General features: G+C 43.1%; 1 non-coding gene across 1 annotated transcript; it reads right to left on the reverse strand.

The window, feature by feature from the left end:
• Positions 1-576: 576 nt before the first annotated feature.
• LOC145556984 (small nucleolar RNA R71) lies at positions 577-683 on the reverse strand. Its single transcript, XR_014092068.1, has one exon. It is a non-coding gene; the product is annotated as a small nucleolar RNA R71 (small nucleolar RNA).
• Between the last annotated feature and the right edge of the window lie 5,313 nt (positions 684-5,996).

Raw genomic sequence — 5,996 nt, forward strand, 5'->3', positions numbered from 1 at the left:
TTCTAGTTTTTGTTTATGCCCAGGTGTTCCAGATCAATTTATATCCCATTCGATCCTGAGATCGAACGTTCCTTCCATAGACAGAAAAACTTCTACAAGCAAATCCTGGCGGATTCTGGTGATACTAATAATAATCACCGCGATCCTCCAACTGATTCTAGCGATTTAGAGGTATCATCAGACACAGAATCAAAGATGGCGACTCCAAAGAAGCTTAGTGATTATTCACAACCAAAGCTTGCGGATTTTCCACATCTCACCCCTACTCCGGCTCTTGATGGGGTTCAATTTGAAATCAAACCCCAATTTATAACGATGATTGAGAGGAAGCAATTCAGTGGAGCCAAGGGTGAAGACCCGAATCTTCACATTGCCGACTATTGTCAATATTGCAACACCATCAGGCAAGCCGGGGTCACTCAAGACCAAATCAGGGAGATTCTCTTTCCCTTTTCTTTAACTAGAAAAGCTAAATTGTGGTTTAATGGCTTAAATAGAACTACCCTTGGTATAACTGACTGGGAAACTCTTGTTTTGAATTTTTATAACAAATATTATCCTGCAGAGAGAACAGCAGTACTACGGAGTGCGATTCAGAACTTCGCCCAAGAAGCCGATGAGTCCTTATATGAGGCTTGGGAGAGGTTAAAGGACTTACAAAGAGAATGCCCCCACCATAATTTAGCACAATGGCAGTTAATCCAAGCCTTTTATAACGGCATTGGAAATTCTTCTAGAATAATTTTAGACTCTGCAGCTAGTGGGAGATTTATGAATCTTAATGTTGATGATGCAGGTCAGGTTATTGAAGATATGGCGATACACAATTCCCAATATGGGAATCCCAGAGGATTTGCTAACAAAGGGAAACATAGTGTCGACTCTGTATCCTTTTTGCAAGCTCAACTGACCTCAATTTGCCAAAAATTAGATAATCTGAGCACTGCTAATGTAGCTAATGTTTCTGCAATTAATAACAATTCTAATGAGGCTTTCTGTGAAAATTGTGGTATCGTAGGCCATTGGGAGCAGGATTGCAGGAGTTCCGTGGAGCAAGTTAATGCCTTCCAAGCTTATAGGCAGAATAACCCATACTCCAACACTTACAATCCTGGGTATCGGAATCATCCATACCTTTCCAACCGAAGCACTAATGTTCAAAATCCACCACCACAAGAACCACAGGTGCCACAACAACAGCAGCAGAAATACTATCATCCCAATGCTAGCCAGAAGAATCAACCACAACAACTCCCCTCATCTTCCGACCCTTCTTTGGGGGAAATTAGAGCAATTTTGGTCAATATGAAAAAGCACATGGAGAGCAGAGATGCGACAATTGATCAAATTTTAGCGCATAATAAAATTGTAGATAATCAAATTGCGCAACTCTCCGCCACTCTACAAGCATGCCAACAGGGAGCCCTGCCGGCACAGCCGACTAGGCCTACGGATCAAGCATTTGCAATTACTCTAAGGAGTGGTTCAAACTATGAAGGGCCCTCTATGCCCAGAGTTGATGAAACTATTTTATTAAATAATGCTAATCTTGATTCCATTAAACCAAACAATGTAGTTGCTAGCCCTGCAGGGCTAGAGGATAATACTAACACATCTAATTCTACATTGCAGGGTAAAACTCCAGAGAAGGTGGCTACTCCAGACAAAGAGAAGAATGCTCAAAAGCCAATTATCAAACTTCCTTTCCCCAATCGTCAATTGAAGAATAACTTGGATAAGCAGTTTGGTAAGTTTCTGGAGGTGGTAAAAGATTTGAAGGTAACAGTTCCTTTTACTGAATTGATCACACAAATCCCCTCATATGCAAAATTTATGAAGGAAATATTGACGAGAAAAAGGTCTATTAGTGAGGTAGAGACAGTAGCTTTCACTGCAGAGTGTAGTGTCGTACTTCAAAATAAGTCTCCACCTAAGTTAAAAGATCCGGGTAGTTTTTCTATCCCTTGTCATATTGGTAATCTCTTGATTGATAATGCATTATGTGATTTGGGTGCTAGTGTTAGCGTCATGCCATTATCTGTGTGTTCTAAGTTGAATATGGGTAAATTAAAAGCTACCAATATAACTCTGCAAATGGCCGACCGTTCTTTCAATTACCCCCTAGGTGTTTTAGAGGATGTTCCCGTCAGAGTAGGTAAATTTTATATACCTGTGGATTTTGTTGTTCTTGATATGGCTGAAGATATCCGAACCCCAATTATTTTGGGTAGACCATTCCTTAACACTGCAGGAGCAGTCATAGATGTTAGAAGTGGTAAGTTAACACTATCAGTATGGGACGATAAAGTTGTTTTTAATCTGAATAATGCCCCCAAAAGCTCCATGACTGAGGAGAAATGTTTCAGTGTCAATGTGGTTGAAAATTATTCTAACAAGCCCCAAGCTATTGAAAAAGATCCCTTGGAGGCGGTATCTTGTGTTGCATCCCTTTCAGATGAGATAGACAAATGGCAGAAGGAAGTCGATGCAATAGAAAGAGCACTCTACAATGTTGGTCTTGGTTTCGAGGATGAACAAGTGGAACCGATCGAGCAAGTTGTGCGAATCGAGCCTACAGTAAGTGTTCCGCCAGATCGAGTTGCAAGTGTTGAACGCAATGACAATTTGAAGCAACATTCGATCGAAGAAGGGTTTTGAGTGCGTAGCATTGAAAATCCCCCAATCCAAGTCAAGGAGGATCCACTACATAAGGCGACTTGGCGTCCCACAGGTTATGTCAGGAAGCCGTGTCGCAGCCTAAACATCGCTAGACCGGGTGAGAAACCACCCGATCAAGCGTTCGGCAAAGGATCCTAGGAATTATACTTGGTCAAAAGGTCGTGCGGGACCTATATAAACCAGCGCTTTGCGGGAGGCAACCCGTATTCTATGCTTTCTAGATTAGTTTTCCTTTTCTCTTATTTTATATTTATTTTAGAGAGGTGAGGAGAGTGATATTTCACCAGTTTTAAGTGTTGTTGTACAGGTATGAATTTGACAGGTATAAAGGCTTAGAAAAATTTTGAAGAAGAAACGAAATCGGAAAGCAGGGCTTGGTACGGGCCCAATCGGGCTAGGCTCGCCCGATCGGGCGCGCAAGTGAGGCAAAAATCGGGGAAAAATTCGCCCGATCGGGCGAGTCTGCCCGATCGGGCGCGCACGCATAGCTGATCTCTTGGCTAATTTCGCCCGATCGGGCGCGTCTGCCCGATCGGGCGCGAGAGGAGAGCTGGAAACGAGCCCAACTTTCGCCCGATCGGGCGCTCATCGAGTGAGAAGAAAAGAAATGTCGGGCGAGGCTCGCCCGATCGGGCGAGCAAAAGGGCGGAAATTCGTTCGCGTTCGCGCCCGTTCGGGCAAGCTCGCCCGATCGGGCGCGCAACTGGTAATCTGGAATTTCAAACCTTCGCCCGATTGGGCGAGGCTCGCCCGATCGGGCGCGCCTTTAGGCCGTCCCCCCCTTTATTTTCTTTTCTCTTCTTTCTTTCCTCATTTTCTCTTTATTTCATCTCCTTCATTCACTTTCTCTCTCTAAAACCTCCATTTTCAAACCTTCAACTCACATTTCAATCCAAGATCTCTTCCAATTCTTCCATCCAAACTTGAAAATTCTTACATTTTCCACTCCTCTCATCTTCTTCTACAATCTACATTAAATTTTCAACACTTTCTCTCAATTTCTTCTCAAACCCTTAGAGAGAGAAAGCTTCAATTCCTACTATTTTCACTCTAAAATGGCTTTCAAGAGGTCTAGGACTGTTCGGGGTGAAGGATCGAGGCAACAAGCACCTACCATTGACCCGGAGCTGCAAATTCCGGGGTGGGAGAGGGTGGTCATCACCACCCAAGAGCAAAGGCAAAGGATGCTCAACCTCGTCACGCGGCAGGTAATTCCTACCCGTTTTATTCATCATCCTACGCTTTCTAGACTAGGAATTGATAAATATGTTGAGAAATTGTTCAAGGGAATTGGCATGAGTGGCTTGTTCCAATTACATTATGATACATATGATTATTTGACTTTAGAATTCATTTCTAGTTTTAACGTCATAAAATCAAATGCTCTAATCTCTCATGTTCAGTTTCGTTTGTTTAATAAAGATATTAGATTGTCCTTGAAGGATTTTGGAAAATTGTTTGAATTGAAAGCCAATAGACCAATTGAACCACCCCAAGACAATATCACTTTTGTCTACCGTGCTCTAACAGGGAATCCTAACTTAAACCTCCAACATGCCAAGGGCACTTGGATTCAACATCCCGTGCCAAAACTTTAGCAACGGTTTGTTGGCCTCACCATCTTTGGGAGGCATGAACCGGCTAATGTGAGGAGAGATGAACTAGAACTATTGGGATCATACATGATTCCTAAGAGTGACAAGCTTAACATAGTTCATAGGATGGCCCAACACTTTCAGAGGGTGGCCAATACGGCCGAATCGGGTAGGTCTAGGGTCACAATTTACTTTGGTGGGTTAGTAACCCACATTGCGGTCAAATACCTTAGTTGGACCCCTAATGATGATGGTAAGGTAGCCGGGGTAACCCTAATGGACGCACCCTACTTAGGAGGCCTTAACTGGATAAATGTGATAGGGGGTGAGACTTGGTGGGTAATTCATAGGGAGTCGGGTAGGAAAGATAACGCCTTCACCTTGCCTAACCCGGCCTTGACCAAATTCGAGAAGGGTCTTCCCTCCTCTACCTTTGATTTAGGAGACCAAAGGGAGGCCCAAGCACACCACCAAGCACCTCCTTCACCACAACAACATTTCCACCAACCATCACCCCAACACTACACACATAACATTCCCACTTCCTCAACCAACTACAACATCAACCCTAACGCCCCATATGACTTTTCGGCTTTTAGAAGCCAATTGGATCGGATAGAGAGTGGGCAAGGGAGGATGGAGGGTATGGTTAGGAATTTGGACTCTAGGGTAGGAGCCCTAGATGCTAGGGTTGGGGTTGTGGAGAGGAACCTAGTTAGGGGTTTATACCCCATGTATGATGATTATGCCCGTCGAGGGGCTATTCCCCCCGATTCACTTGCCCCTGATTGGTTCCAATACCCCCAAGGGGGTTACACGGACCCAAGTGCCTTCAGTACCTATGTGGACTATTCATCGGTCCATGGATATGGGACCGATGTTCCTTTTGGTGGGTTTGGGGGGAATGTAGACCCTAACTACTATACTAGTGGTTCGGGGTATGGTGGTGGTTCTAGCCATGGAGGAGCCGGTTCTAGCCATGGAGGGGGTTATTCTAGGATGGATGAGGATGAGGAGTAGGCTACTCTCCCAAGTCAATGAGGGCATTGCTTGATTTGGCTTGGGGGGGTGTTCTTTCACTTGGAAATTTTCTTCCTTCTCTCCCTTTTTTTTTTGCTTTCTAGGTTAGATTTCTTGCTTTCCTAGTGTAGTTTTTATTGCTTTCTTTATATATAAAATTACAAAAAAATTCAAAAAAAAATAAAAAAAAAAAATTCAAAAATACGTTCCAATGAATTGTAAATCATGCTTCCCTGTGCCCCATACTTGAGAAAATTGTTTTGATCCTTGGTATTTGATGATGAATATTGTGGATTTGTTGGTCATGATTTGAAGTCTAACTGTTTGGATACCTTTACATGCGTCAATTTTGTCCAACTACTTGTGAATATAGTGCTTGACTAGTTGATTTGGTAAGGAATGTGTGATAGTTCCATAATTCCTGGTATGACAATGAATTTGAGTATTGGTTTGCAACTATAAGTAATGTTTATATGATTCATTATTATGCACATTGTGGAGGACGAAGGTATTTGTTCTTTTAGGTAGCCTCCAGACATTGTAGATACATTTGTTCCCTTCTTGCTACCCATGTTGTTGCCTTGACTTTTTGTTGTTTATTAGCCATATTACAAGCCTATTTTGCCCCATTGGTTACTAGTCCCAAGCTTGGCTTGGGGGAGCTATTAGTGAGTGAGGTGAGGGAGTTTGTAGTGTGCTTAT

The sequence above is a fragment of the Chenopodium album genome, chromosome 8 (assembly GCF_948465745.1).
Source record: "Chenopodium album chromosome 8, dcCheAlbu1.1, whole genome shotgun sequence".
Taxonomy (NCBI): Eukaryota; Viridiplantae; Streptophyta; class Magnoliopsida; order Caryophyllales; family Amaranthaceae; genus Chenopodium; species Chenopodium album.